General features: G+C 43.4%; 1 protein-coding gene across 2 annotated transcripts in view; it reads left to right on the forward strand.

Annotated features, from left to right (window-relative positions):
- SVEP1 (sushi, von Willebrand factor type A, EGF and pentraxin domain containing 1) overlaps positions 1–15,701 on the forward strand; it is a 1,471,106-nt gene that overhangs the window by 750,972 nt on the left and 704,433 nt on the right. The gene's annotated exons all lie outside the window — the stretch shown is intronic.

Raw genomic sequence — 15,701 nt, forward strand, 5'->3', positions numbered from 1 at the left:
CGTGTGGAACTTCTCGCGCACCCCTGAATTACACGCACACGCTCCCCCAGGCCCGATCGCGTGTGGAAGCACCCGCGAGCCCCTGAATTACACGCGCCCAGGCCAATCGCGTGTGGAACTTCTCGCGCACCTCTGATATACACGCGCCCAGGCCAATCGCGTGTGGAACTTCTCGCGCACCCCTGAATTACACGCACACGCTCCCCCAGGTCGCGTGTGTTACTTCTCGCACTGGTACAGGGTTGGCGCAGCCCTTTGCGATGGTTTTGCGATCTTGATGGCTTTTCCTTGCGCGAGGGCGTTCTTGGGGGCGTAACTGGCGCTGCTGCAGGGTCGCTGCGATACTCTGCACCACGGCTTGTTTTGGAGGATTAATCCATGAATACGATGTGTGCTGAAATGGATTTTATCGCACGCGGCTGGCGCAGACATTCGCACGGGAACACTCTGCGCCAGCCGCGTGCGATACTTTTGACTGTATTTCCATGAATCGGCCTGTATGTGTGTATTACTGTAGTTTGAAATGATGTCATATATATTTGTGTCCAGTAACAATGTTATTGAATTTATTTCACTGTTTCTGGGGCTACTTCTATCTGTATCTGCAGGAGATCCACAATGTATCTGCAAATGTATAATTTCCATGGTTAAGAAATTAAAACATATCTTTATATTACCTATGATTGTTCCATGCCCAATTTGAATGTTTACAAAAACAAAGCTAGCCATTCTCTGCTCCTAATCACTGTAAAATCAATGAAAAGTAAGTAGCTCCACATTTGTACACATTTCAAAAACACATTTTGCGTAGCAAAAATGTGTCTCATTTTTGCTCAGAAGTGCCAAGTAATCTCTCTGTTTAACTTTGAAATCTCCAAATGAACATACATCTGAGTTTGTGTTAGCCCTACTTGAAAGGCTCTAAAATATAATGAAGCCTAATTAGAAAAGTTAGTTTAATAGCCCTGTTAATGATAATGCATTGCGAATGTTCTTTTAATAATATGTCTACAATTGTTCAATTAGTCAAGGCGCATTAAGAGGACTTTGTCATTGTGGTTTTTGACAAATGTCCACATATCAAACATTGGGTCAGAGTTGTGAGACATAATACATGTCATCACTTTGGAATTATAAATATTCAGTCTGTTTTCTGAGGCTCTGGTAAATTCCGAGATCAAGTCTATTCCTATAGCATATGTTGCAGGATAAGAGTAACAATCAGGGTGTCAGAGTCATATCAGCAGATAGTGTGATTTGATTTACCAGTGAGTAAATGTACAAGGCCAATAGAGTAGAGAGCGGGCATGCCAACTCGGTACTACAACAAATGTTGAATTCCCAAGAAATCCACCAGCCAATCTCCACTTCAGACTTCTCCGAAATATAAGAACTTTGACTTCATTTAAGGATTTTCCAAGGAAATGCATCATTGCCAGTTTAGCAAAATGTAAGTCCATGCTGGCCCTGCCAAATGTTTATTCAATATCTAAATGAGAAAAGGCCAATTGGGAATTCCGTAGTAAAGCTTCATCATTCATCAATGTAACAACCTAGTAAGTGTTGTTTTTTCTCTTCTGGTAATGAACCCAAATTACGTATCCGAAACCATGCTATCAATTATATAGAGCAACCCTATGGCTAAAGCTTTAGCAATTATTTTACTGTAAACTTGTAATGCTGTGGTTGGCGTTTACACACATTTAAGGTGCAGATCCTTACATTTTCAAGGTTTATAAATGAAGAGCAACAGCATTTGGTAGGATATCAAAGTTGAAGGTTTTCTCTGCACAGCTCCACTGCAAAATATGTATTGAACGTTTTACCAGTAAACAGAAACGACCATGATGTTTGCAAATGTTTTTATTCTCCAACAGAACTTTCAGTCTGTATATATTACACGTCTGAATCCCATGTCATAGGAATTCTCCATGCCTATTTCAAAAGTCATAGTAGGATAGTTTTTACATTAGAGTATTAATCCATATGAGTCATGTATCTTGCACTTCCAACAACCTCCGTTAAACACAGAAAACAAAACAGCAAAGCACACCTAACATTTCTCCGTTACAGTGTAGGGAGAGAACAGAGAAATACATCATAATGACGATCATTGCGAAGCAACCATGGTTAACACCCGATAAGAACTATGGTGACCATCATTGGCTTTTACCACTAATTTCCTTAATAATGGCTTGGGAGTTCGCTTTGATTGTAACCTTCATATGGAATTGTATATCAAACAAGATATCTTAAGATTCATTACTTATATTTGTTTACAACAAAAACAAATTATTTCTTTGCTAAGAAAAAGATCTTCTATTTCTAGGGCCATTATCAGCTCCAAACCATAAATGAGCAAGTTCTAGGTTTGTTCTCCCAAAATCATGATCTCCCCTTTCTAGAAAATGTGAAATTCATTTTAGTAGCCAGCACAATAGTATTGTTTAATATGTTTTGCAGATATTTACAAGCATTTATTGGTTTCCTTTTTAGGAAAGCAAAGGTTTCCGGTTGTACATATTTGCATAGACTCATTTTTAGAAGTCAGCACCCTGCTGCCCCTCTAATCCCCAACCCCTAAATATATATATATATATGTATATATTACAGGGTTGCCGATAGCGACCCTGTAGTTATGGTTAAATTGTCTTTCCCAAAAAGAAAAGTTAGTCACCCTATAGTTAAGGGGGAACCTATCATCCATACGAAATTTGAAAATTCTGTGGGCGTGATTCACAGACACTTTTGAACCATAGAACAGATCAACACAACATTCTTGAAAAATTGAACATTTTATGAACATTCGTGTTACGATTCTAAAAGGGTATGTTCTTCACTGGTTTTCCAATGGGGAAAATGTCAAATGTTTTGCTCAAATGCATAGCCCAAACTGCTGGACAGATGTTCACTGAATAAGAAAGAAGTTGGGCACAAAGCTCTCAAAAGTAATCCGTTGTTGGTTTGGCGAAAATCCGTCCAGTAGTTTTTTTTTATTTTGCGAAAGTGGTTTCCCCTGTACCCAAAAAGTTATTCAAATCTCCCATGACGCATTGCTGGACCCAAGGATTTGTATTCCTGAAAATCCACCATTATGCAGATCGAGATTCAGATCTCGGGTTGTTTTTGGAAACTAACCTAAAATGATTTAAGGAGGAGAGAAGGACATTTCTGAGACTGGGGAGCTAGTGATCAGGGTATGAGAGGGGGAATGATGAATGTTTGGGGCCTATGAGTAGTGTGTTTTTTTTAGCGTTTATCCAAGATCAATAAAAGTAACTACTTTACAATTATAATATATTTATTTATTTATTTAGTTGTTTTTAGTTCAAAAAATTATAATATATTGAGATGTGACAATCACAGTAATTGCTAGTTAGGAGAATAGGAGTATTTTAAGTTAATTTAGGCAGCAATGTGTGTATCTATTATAACAAATACATGAGATTGCATCCTAAATTAAATTAACATGTGTGAGGGGAAGGTTTAGAGGGTTGTTATTGTTTGGGGGAGTTGGATCTGTTATAACAGATTTTATTTGGTACATTACATTTAATTAAATGTGTAAAACAGAGGATAGAATGATGCTGATGCATGTTTGCTATTGTCTTTATTTTGATTAGATAAGCCTTTCACGTTACTTAACAGGGAATATCTCATGTTTTTCCTGATGTCAGCAGTGCGGATATCACCATTACCAAAACTCCCTCTTCCTCATCCCAGTACCTGAAGAGTAATCAATGTTATTGTCCATACATCACTCCTCCTCTTTCCAGTTATCCAAAAATAATCCTTGTCACTAGCCCACATCCCTTTTCCTCATCCCCAGACCCACCAGTATTCCATGTCATTACCTGCACATCCCTCTTTCACGCTCTCAGTAGCCAATAGTAATTAATTTCATAACCCTCACATCCAACTTCTTCGTCCCAGTACCTAAAAATAATCCATTGCATTACCCACACATCCCACTTCCTCGTCCCAGTACACCAATAGTAATCCATCTCATTGCCCCACATCCCTCATCCTAGTAACACAATAGTAATCAATGGCATTACCCTCACATCCCTCTTTCTCCCTTGTCCCAGTGACCCAACAGTAATCCATGGTGTACCCAAACATCCCTCTTCCTTGTCCCAGTACCCCAATAGTAAATCATGTCACTAACGCCAGATCCCTCTTTCTCATCCCAGTACCCCAATAGAAATCCATGTCACTACATGCACACCCCTCTCCTATGTCCCAATACCCAATACCCCAATATGCCATGTCATTTCCCCACATTCCAATTCCTCATCACAGTCTCCCTCTACACCACTTCCCTCTTCCTCAGCACAGTGACATACTATCACAAATCAGTCTTCCTCATTTCATTCTCCTACTACTCCACCTCAATCTTTCAAGTCAGAGTCCCACACCACATTCTTCTGCATCACAGTCCCCGACTACCCTAATCTCCCTCTTCCTCATCACAGTCACCCTTTATGCCAATATTACTCTTCCTCATCATAGTGGTGAGGAAGGATAGCTCAGGGGCAACACGTTTGTCTTGGAAGACAACGCAACACAGGTTTGAATCCTGATCCCATGCCTAGAACCCACTTGGTAGTATTAAGTGCCTTATAAAAGAACAATTGTTATAATAATTATAATTATAATGCCCAACTACCGCCTCACTGTTCATTGCCATAGAGCCCAACTACCCCTACATCACAGTTTCCCACTGCCCTCTCCTCACTCTTCCTCAACATAGATTCCCACTAAACCCACCTCACTGTTCCCCATCACAGTGTCCCACTAACCCCACCTCACTCTTCCATGTCAACGTCCTCAATACACCCACCTGATTCTTCCTAATCACATTTCCCCTGTAGACCACCTTGCTCATCCTCGTTACAATCGAAAATCAATTTTCCTCATTTAAGACACCACTAATCCCCAACTCACATTTCCTCATCACAGTTGCCTACTACCTTGGAATGGAATGCAAAGAAATGTGTACAGTGTGAACCATTGCCCGAAGGCATATAGGTGCTAAGGAGCAGGAGTAATCAGGAAAGGCCAAAAAAAACAACATAGGCCATAAAAAAACCCTAAGGCTCAGAATAAATATCTTCAGTGCCTTATGAAAACTCAGGTACTCAGAAGTCTCCTGCTGCTGAAGTGGGAGCGCATTCCACAAAGACGGGCAAGGACAGAGAAAGACCTTCCCCCGACTCTAGCCCTATGATATCTGGGGACCATCAACACGTTAGGGGAAGCAGAACGTAACTGTATGGCAGGAAAGTATCTACTCAACTTTGTTTGCAGGAAATCTGCTCCGATATCATGGATAGCACGGTGCGCAATGCAAAGAAACTTGAACATGATATACTTTTTCACTGCAAGCAGTGAAGCTGTCGCAATAGACTAGAAGAATGAGACACTCTGGTGTCTCCTAGTGCCAGGTGTGCCACAGCATTTTGCAAGAGTTGCAGCTGATAGATCAAGCAATCAGGTTGGCCCAAGTAGATGCCATTACCGTAATCCAGTGAGCCCATTTTCGATGCTGGCACCACCCTGGAGCGTCGTTCCATGGAAAGAAATTGTAACATTTTCTTTAAGATTTTCAACTTAAGAAAATCAGAATTGCATACTGCAGCAACTTGCGCCTACCTGGAGACTGATGACAATAGTTTAATACTTAGGGCCTCATTACACGGAAGGCGGTAAACCAAGGTGCTATTAGCACCTTGGTCCATGCCGGTAAATTACCGGCACCGCCTTGGAGGAAAGGGGAATTACCGCCCTATTCCAAGGTTGGCAGGGCGGTAATTCCCCCTTCCACCATTGCCCTTCCCCATTCCCATTTTTGCCCCATAGGGCATAATGGCAATGGGGAAGGTGCTAATTATGGTACCGCAAATTTGCGGTGCCGTAATTAGCACCAAGGTCCCTTTGCGGGTTGGTTTTTAACGCCTGAAAAAAGCAGGCGTTAAAGTACCCACCCGCAAAGGGACCTCGTAGTAAGGCGGTAAGGGTTAACGGTCACTGGTACCATTACCAGTGACCGTTAACCCTTACCGCCTTCCGTGTAATGAGGCCCTTAGTCTCTTTACTGAATCACTGGTTATAGGACACAGTCCGAGGAAAGCAGGCCAAACGTTTGGGGTCCAAAATGCGGTGGAAGGATTAGAGCCAAACATCAGGATCTCAGTTTTATCGCCATTAAGTTTCAGCCAATTTTTGGCCATCTACTTATCAATTGCAGATACACACCTGCATAGTATAGAAGGGGCTCTAGCAAGGCCGAGTTTAAACAAAGGAGCCGGTGAGTATCATCAGCATAAGTGTAGAACCGCACCCCATGTTCCGTAATGAGCTCTGCCAAAGGCTGGATGTAAAGATTAAAGAAAAGCAGGGACAGAAAAGAACCCTGGGGGACCCTGCAAGATAGAAATGATTTGAATGGAACACGAGACACTGATTAAATATGCCCAGTAAGAAATAATGAAAACCACTCAAGTTATAAGCCAGAAAAACCCACTTTCTTCAGACAGTGAAGAAGAATGCCATGACCAATTGTATTGAAAGCTGCAGACAGGTCGAGAAGTATCAACACACAGGGCTCTGAGCGGTCCTGCATTATGGCACAGAGATCAAGAAACGAGATCATAACTGATTCTGTACCCATACAAGGTCTGAACCCGGATTGAAATGGGTGCAGACAGTGCTCAGATTCAAGAAAGCGTGCAAACTGTGGTGCAAAAATTGCTTCCATAAGTTTCATAAAAAACAGTAGCAGATAAATTGGCCGATAATTAGTGGCCAAAGTTGCATCCAGATGTGACGTCTTCAGAAGAGGGTAATTATAAGCTCTATCGGGATTTTCCCAGTTGAAAAATAATGATGAAGGGCTGCTGTAAACACAGGGATCACTTATAGTATAAGAGCCTGAATAACCCAATGAGGAATAGGGTCTGCAGGAGAAGCGGATTTAATCTTTTTACAAGCAGCCACACCATCTCATCAGTGACTGGCTTAAACTGAAATGGTTCAAAGGACACTTCCCTCTCCCAAGGAGAACAAGAAAACCATCCAGTGCGAGATTAGGTTCAGTGCTTACAATAGTTCGAAATGTTTTACAAATTGTTTCTGAAAAAAACATGCTGATAGTATTGCAATGTACTTGAGTATGCAAGGGACTCAAACTTGGCAACAGCAAAGCTGAAAGTCCCCTTGCTACTTTAAACAGCTCACGTGAGGCACAAGGTGAAGATAATATGCGATTGGCATAAAACTGTGATTTTGCTAACTTAATGGTCTTAAAATATAGGGATAACATTGTTTGTGCATTTATTTAGAGGGAAGATCGCATTTTATTCGCTGCTTGTGTTCCAGCCGACAGCATGCTTGCTTAAGTGTTCTCAGTTCCTGCGAGAATCAATTGACAGATAGTTTAGCAGGAATGTTACTGGACAGCACAGCTGCAATAGGCGCTGCTGCGGTTGTCATGGCTTTAAGAAGAGCAGTGGCCGGATCACAATTCTCCATCCCTGTGAGTTGATCAATGTTAGCCACGAGATAGTTTGCCACAGACTTATTACAGACCCTGCTCCATCGAAGCTGGGTGAAAACAACTTTTCTGAGGACAAGGCACAATAAAAGGAAGGACAAAATGGTCTGTCCAGGTAACAGGAAAAGTCTTAAATGTCATAGTCAGAGAAAGAGTCAGGTCCAAGACATTGCCTCACTCATGGGTGGGAAAATAATTGCGAAGATCAAAAGACAGATCAGCCAAAATGTTAACTAACTTCATAGCATAGGAGTTTTGCCCGCATGTTAAAGTCTCCCATAAGAATCAGCTCAGGATGTGTACGAGTCAACTCCACAATCAACTGTGCGAAATCATAAACAATGTTAGCTAAAAAGTGTGCATGAGGCCAGTAGACTAAAAAGTAAGGAAGTGAGTTATTTGGCAAGATCTGTAACTACACCGGATAAAGCTCAAAAAGGAATTGCAGTACACTGAAGGGTAGTTCGATGGACCAAGGCCAGGCCGCCACCAATTAAGGGTGGGGTTGGGGGCCTGTCCAGGTTCAAGATAATATGGTTTGTGGGGAGCATTTGTACCATACCCTACCTCAATCTTCCTAGTCAGAGTCCTCCACCTCACTCGTCCACACCACAGACCCCGCTAACACAAACTCTGTCTTCCCTGTCACAATCCCCCAACACACCCAAGGTTATTCTTCCTCATCACAGTCCCCCCACTACCTCACCTCACTCTTCCTCGTAACAGTCCCCCACTGACCCCACCTCACTCTTCCTCGTCACAGTCCCCAATAATCCACCTCATTTTTCCTCGTTACAGTCCCTCACTACTCCAACCTCAAATCTTCCTCAGCATAGTCACCCAGGAACCCACCTCACTCTTCCTTGCCAACTATCCACACATCAATTTTCCTTGTCACAGTAACCCAAGGTGCGCACAAATATATCTGGTTGTGAGCCACATCGATACATCGTTTTGGGCTCTCCTAAAGACTGACGATTTTCCGCTGTCCCATAATGTGACTAGGAATATCTACTGTGCAGTATGCAGTGAAGGATGGGCACAATGGAGTCCTTAATCAAGGTTGAAATTAAAACAGCAGAGAAACAATTGTGATTGGATCCAACAAAGTATACCTTGGATCCTTTGTACTGAGGAAAGGGGAGACTAACACTAACAGCTGAAACCAGTCGACTTTGTGATAAGATACAATGAAATAGGATGCTTGGTTAGAGTAAGAAATCCCTCCTCCTGCTAATGCAACCACTACAGTTATGGTGTTAGGTTAGAGGCCATTTTTTAACCAAGCTCTACCAGGTAGTGCTTAAAATAAAGGTATTTGGCACACTCCAGTGTAGAGGTTTTAATAATACATTCTTAGACCTTTTTTATCAGTACGGTTGCAATGCTTAACATACTTGTGCTTGAGAATATTAGGGACAGAATGTTTACTCTTCCTTCACCTCAATAGGTGGCACATCACCATGACCTAGGGAGAGGGGGCACACATGAGGGTAGTTAGTACTCTCTTCAGGCTGAGATAATGACTAGCTCTCTAGCACTTGTTCACTGTAATAGACTCTCTTTCTTTTTGTGTTACCTCAGTACCCCACTAACACCAACTCAGCCTTACTCATCACAGTCCCCCACTACACCCACCTCACTCGTCTTCATCCATTATCTCCACCTCACTGTTCTTTGTCACAGTCACCCTCTACCCCACCTCACTCTTACTTGTTACATTCCCCCACAACCCCAACTCAATCTTCTGCATCATAATCCCCCATCATCACAGTCCCCGAGTGGTCTAACCTCAATCGTCCTCATCCTGGTTAACCAAAGGTAATCCATGTCATTACCCCACATCTCTCTTTCTCATATGAGTACGCAATAGTATTCTGTGTCATTACCTTCACATCCCTCATCCCATAGCCCAATAATAATCCATGTCATCATCCCCCTTCCTTTTTGCAGTACCCAATAGCAATCCATGTCATTACCGCCACATCCCTCTTCTTCTTCCCAGTAGCAAACAATAATCCATGTCATTACCAATATATACCTCTTCCTCGTTCCAGTACCCCAATCATAATAATATTAATATAGCGCTGCAAACCCTTAGGCATCTGAGCACTGCTTGTTATTACCCACGGTGTGTGGTGCTTATTTATCGATCTCGGAAGGATGAAAGGCCGAGTTTGGCACTGACGGGATTTGAACCTGCATCAGCAGGTTCTTCACAGATGTCAAAGTGAGCACTCTACTCGCTGTGCTATCGGACTGGCTAATACTAATCAATATCAGTACAGCCACATCTCGCTTCCTCATCCCAGTGTCCAATAGTAATCCATCTCATTACACACATTCCTCTTCCTCGTCCAAATAACCCAATAGCAATCCATGTCACTAACCCCACATCCCTCTTCCTCGTCCCAGTACCCCAAAAGTAATTGATGTTACTACACCCACATCCCTTACCACATCACAGTAACCCAATATTAGCCCATGAGATTTCCCCCACATCCCTTTTCCTCATCCCAGCGCCAAAAACTCATCTATGTCATTACCACCACACTCTACCTTGCCCCAGTATGCCCCAGTACTCCGATAGTAATCCATGTCATTACCCCCACATCTCTACCTCGTCCCAGTACCCCAATAATTAACCATGTAATTAACCCTCTTCCTTCTCACATTCACCCCGGATTCAACCTGACTCTTCGTCATCACAGTCCTCAGCTACCTCCAACTCGCTCTTCCTCAACACAGCCCCTTACTATTGATACCTCACTGCTCCTATCACAGTCCCACATTAAGGCCACCTCACTCTTCCTCATTACAGTGCCCCACTGCCCCATGTCACTCTTGCTCATCAAAGTCCCCAATGACTCCACCTCATTCTTCCTCGTCACAGTCCCACACTACCACCACCTCACTCTTCCTCATCACAGCCCCCCACAGCACCCACATCATTCTTCTTCATCGCAGTCACCCAGTACCTCCAACTCACTCTTATTCTTCACATTCTCCCACTAGCTGCAACTCACTCTTCCTTGTCGGGGTCCCCCTATTGCCCCACCTCATTCTTCTGTGTCACAGTCGTCCAGTCTCCCATCTCAACCTTCCTCATTACAGTCAACCACTAACCCTACAGCACTCTTCCGCATCATAGTCCCTGATTACCCATATCTCAGTCCTTCTTGTCACATTCTACCTCTATCCTAACTATTTTCTTTCCTCCACACAGTCCCTTACTATCGACTCCTCACTCTTCCTTGTCACAGTCCCACATAACTATGTACACCACACTGTTCCTGATCACAGTCCCACATTACCCCCACCTCACTCTTGCTCATCACAGTCCCCCATGATCATGTTCACTCTGGGAGGTCGGGAATCCAGCACCATGTTACTCAGCAAGTTTACCAATATGCCCAGGTCAAAGGGACTGGTGCATAGGATTAGCTGTTGCGCTATGCTGGCAATAACCCAGGTCAAAGGGACTGGTGCATAGGATTAGCTGTTGCGCTATGCTGGCAATAAGGCCCGGCCATTGAGCAAGCACTGATGACTCTGGTTGGGAATCTCCAATACTTATGTTCTTGGCTATAGAATGTTCAGACCCTTCCAAGGAGGAGAAAACAGCCTGAGTAAGGACTGGCTCCATGATGTCTCCAATTCCAAGAGTTCTCTCCCGATATATGGATAGTACCTGTTCCAGGATCAGTGGTAGATTATGGTGATCTTGAATTAGGCATTTTATAGCAGCGACAACCTTGTCTACTTTATGCTTTTCTGGCTCAGGGAGACGGCCTTGCAGTCTCTGTCTCCTTCAGGAACTAAGCACCATTACCTCTGAGACACGGTCTCTGGTCGCCATAGGAGATGAGGCCACTGAGCCCACGTGACCAATTTCAAATAAACTATTCCTCACCTTGCCACAAAACCCAGGGGTAAGGTATTCAGGCTCTCGCTTTTTAGCTGGTAGTCTCCCCCCCATTTTTGCTAGTGGCCATGGACACAGCAGTAAACCTCAGGAGAGGTAATCAGCCCCGAGCTTCCAAGGAAGGCTGTCACCTGGAAAGGCCCTAGTGAATCACTCAAGACTCACGTTACAAAGGACACCCCTCTCCCCCAGTAGGCTCAGGATCCAACAATCACTGGGGGTATCACAAGCAGCAGCAAGCATCAGCTCTCTCTCTCAGGGAGAGCTGTCACAGCCTTGTATACAAAAAAGAATAAAGGGCAGAAGATCCTAAAATGTCGGTGCCTCCGAAAAAAATGTAGATCTTATTAAGTTTCACGGCCAACAAAGGACGGTGGCCTCACCTCTCTAATAGCCCCCAGCCTCTGGCCCAGAGCGAGGTATCCCACGGCTTGTGGGAGGATTGAATAGGTCAGCAGAAATATGGCGCTGAGCTCCGAACCCCACTTTACAGCGCTGTTGACTGAAGGAATCCCTGGAGGTCGCAGGAGCTGCTAGCGTCTGCGGCTAGAACGGTAGTTTCAAAAAAGGGACCTAACACAGCATCAGGCAGGCAGAGCGTCAAGCCGCACGGCCACAGGAAGTCACCACCGCCTCCGACGCTCTTCCTCCCTCTGGGATAAGCATCAATGTGTCCCACCTCATTCTTCTTCATCCCAGTCCCCCATTGCCACCACCTCACTCTTCCTCATCAGAGTCCACATCTACCCTACCTCACTCTTCCATGTCACAGCCCGCCGCCACCCCACCTCACTCTTCCTCATCACCAGTTACTTCCACCTCACTCTTCCTGATCAAATTCCACCACTACCACTGCATCACTCTTCCTCATCACAGTCCCCCACAACCGCACCTCACTTTTCCTCATCTCAGTCCACATGACCACACCTCGTTCTTCTTTATCACAATCCCCCACTACCACCATGTCACTCTTCTTTGTAACAGTTCCCTGCTACCCTCACTCCACTCTTCCTTGTCATAGTCTGCTGCTACTGCCACCTCACTAGTTCTCATCACAGTCCCCCACTTCTCCCAACTCATTCTTCCTCATCAGAGTGCACATCTACCCCACATCACTCTTCCTTGCCACAGTCCTCCACTAGTCCACCGCACTCTTCCTCATCACAGTCTCCCAATACCATTAACTCACTCTTCTTTGTCACAATCCACCGCTATCCCACCTCACTCTTCCTAAGCACCAGCTACTTCCACCTCACTTTCTCTTCAAAGTCCACTGCTACCTCCACCTCACTCTTCCTCATCACAGTCCCCCACTATGCCACCTCACTTTTCCTGATCAGTCCCCTGCTACCCACCTCAAGCTTCTTCATCACATTCCCTCAAAATCCCTACCGCACCTTTCCTCATCACAGTCCCTCACTCCCAAAACATAGTTTTCCCTCATCACAGTCTCCAAGACTCCAACCACACTCTTCCTTATCACAGTCCTTCACTACCACCTCCTCAATCTTCCTCCTCACAGTCCTGCACTACCCCCACCTCACTTTTCCTCGTCACATTCCCCCACTTCTCCCACCTCACTCTTCCTCATCACAATCCACTAGTAGCCCTACCTTCCTATTCCTCATCACATACCCCACCACCCTCATCTCATGCTTCCTCATCACAGTCCCTCCAACCCCACATCATGCGGCCTTGTTCCAGTCCTGTACTACCACTATGTGTCTCTTCTTCATCATAGTCCCGCACTACTCACATCTCAGTCTTCCTCATCACAAGCCCCCACTTCCCCACCACACTGTTCCTTGTCACAGTGTCCCACTACCCCATCTCACTCTAACTCATCAGTGTCCTTCAAGACCCCACCTCACTCATTCTTGTCACAGCCTCCGGCTACCCAAACCACACTCTTCCTCATCCCAGTACAACATTAGAAAACTATTCTTACCTAGTAGATTGAAAAAGAATACTTGATAATTGCCATGTTGCATAGCTGCAGAATGGCATATTGATAACCAAGGAAAACGTATGTTACTGAAAAAAAAGGCAGAATTACAGGTCGTGGGCAGCATAGCATAACAAAACCCATGGAATTCAGTGAAAAACCTGTATTAAAGGACAATTACGGAGACTCATTTCAGTGCAACAAAATCCTTGAAATTCAGTGAAAAACAATCTTCAGTGGAAGTGACATTGGTTGATTTAATGCAACAAAACTCCTCAATTTTGACAGGTGTTGGAAGCTACCCCACCTTAACTATGAGGCCCCCTATGCGCAGCCGATATGCACATTGATGACATCACAAATTACATCACAGACATTATCATGAATAACATCACTTAGGAGATGTCAGATGCCATCAGCGAAGACATCATATGATTAATCAGTTAGGACACCACCTATGACCTCCTCAATGACCTCACTGGTAATTACCAGTGGGGAATCTTTTCTGTCTGTATTTGAAGTTATAGAGTGCATTCAAGCACATATGCAATATACCATCACTTTTATGGAGGTCCAAAAGCTTTTGTCATACATTAAAGATAATGGTAGGTTACCTGCTGAAAGTTTGTCATGGACATAGCAAACTAACATTTCAGATCCAATACAGCAGGAGTCTGCTACCTTGGGAGCTCCAGAAGGTTTACATTACAACTTCCACTATCCTTACACAGCACAGGCAATGGTGAGGGGTCATGGGAATCATAGACCAAAAGAGAGCAAAATGTAGGCTTCAAACCACAGCACTAAACCAAATGAAAGATTTGTCTCTTTGTTACATTAACTGCTCTAATACTGATAGCCCAGACAAACCAGCGACCTCGCAACATTACATAGTTTTTCATCATGGTTGACATTTGCAGGTTACCTCCTCTAACCTTTACACTTTGACTTGGTCAAAGACTACCTTTTTTTATACTGACAGTAAATTGTTTGATATATGACGATGTGCTGATTTCGGAAGCTGTTCCTTCTCATGTATGTTGTATTCTTTTGTGGTCAGGTGTAAAGTCATAATTGGAGTACCCAAATGTCTTCTTTACATATAGGACTGTTTGTAGAGCAGAATGCTGAAAGTATTGTAGTATCTCATCATGGTAAATGCTCATTCAATACAGGGTAACTCTGGTGTGTAAGAATACCAAGCCTGTTAATGGACCCTATTTTTCAATGATGCTCCAAGCTTTGCACCGGAATCCTCACTTACATGCAGAAACACGCTTCTTAAATGTTGCACCTCTCTTACTTGCGCACATGATTTGCTGTTCCAGTGTCATGATTGATGATGGCAAAAGTGGTGTCATATATGATGATATCAGTGATGTAATTTTTGATGTCATCAATGTGCGTAGGGTATGAGCACTGGGTGGCGTAGTATCCAACACCTGCTGAATTTGAGGGGTTTTGTTCTATTAAATCAGCACGTTAACATCACTTTAAACAAAGATTTTTCTTTGAACTTTTAAAAAGAAGTATTTTTGTTAAAACCTATATTGCGTTACTTTTCAAACTTGACCCTATTGACCACAAGCCTTGAAAGGTAATGGTTCATATGTATGTTATGGACAGTCAGTCATTACCACCCAAACCTCAAACTGATTCACATATGCAAAACGACTTATTACTTGACATTCCATTAAATATACAGGTGAATGACATTTGCTAATGATCACAGTAGCCAGCATATGGCATCCTTGTCCACTCTTCATCATTTGACAGATAACCTCTTCTAATCTAAAAAAAAAGAGAAAAAATCTTAAGACAGGTCTATTTAAATGTCACCAGCAAAAACATTGCCAATGGCCGGGTCAATGTTTTTACCACGTTTTCTAAACATGCTTCGCAAAATATTCTAGGACGGGTCTTATTTACTGTTCTGAAACCCATTGCTGGAATATTTGGGCAATGCGTCTTTTAGTAGTAAGGGTGCACCTTTGAAAAAAACAGTCGCTCCTGCCGACGTGTTCACTCTCGACATTAATAGTGGATACCACGTATTGCCGCTTCACGTGCTGCCTTACTTGCACTTAAGAACTTAAATACATCGAAACATACCCTAAACTAATGTATTACAATGTCCTAAATGCTAAATTTCTGAAGACTGTTTGAAGACCTGGAACACTAATATATGGTTCTGGCGAAATGTTACCCAGGAAGTAGGGTTTCTCACTCATACTTGTTTTTTTGTGTGATTTTTTAATCTTACATTCAAAGAAATT

Source organism: Ambystoma mexicanum, chromosome 6q, assembly GCF_040938575.1.
Source record: "Ambystoma mexicanum isolate Mex_15411 chromosome 6q, UKY_AmexF1_1, whole genome shotgun sequence".
NCBI classification, from domain to species: Eukaryota; Metazoa; Chordata; class Amphibia; order Caudata; family Ambystomatidae; genus Ambystoma; species Ambystoma mexicanum.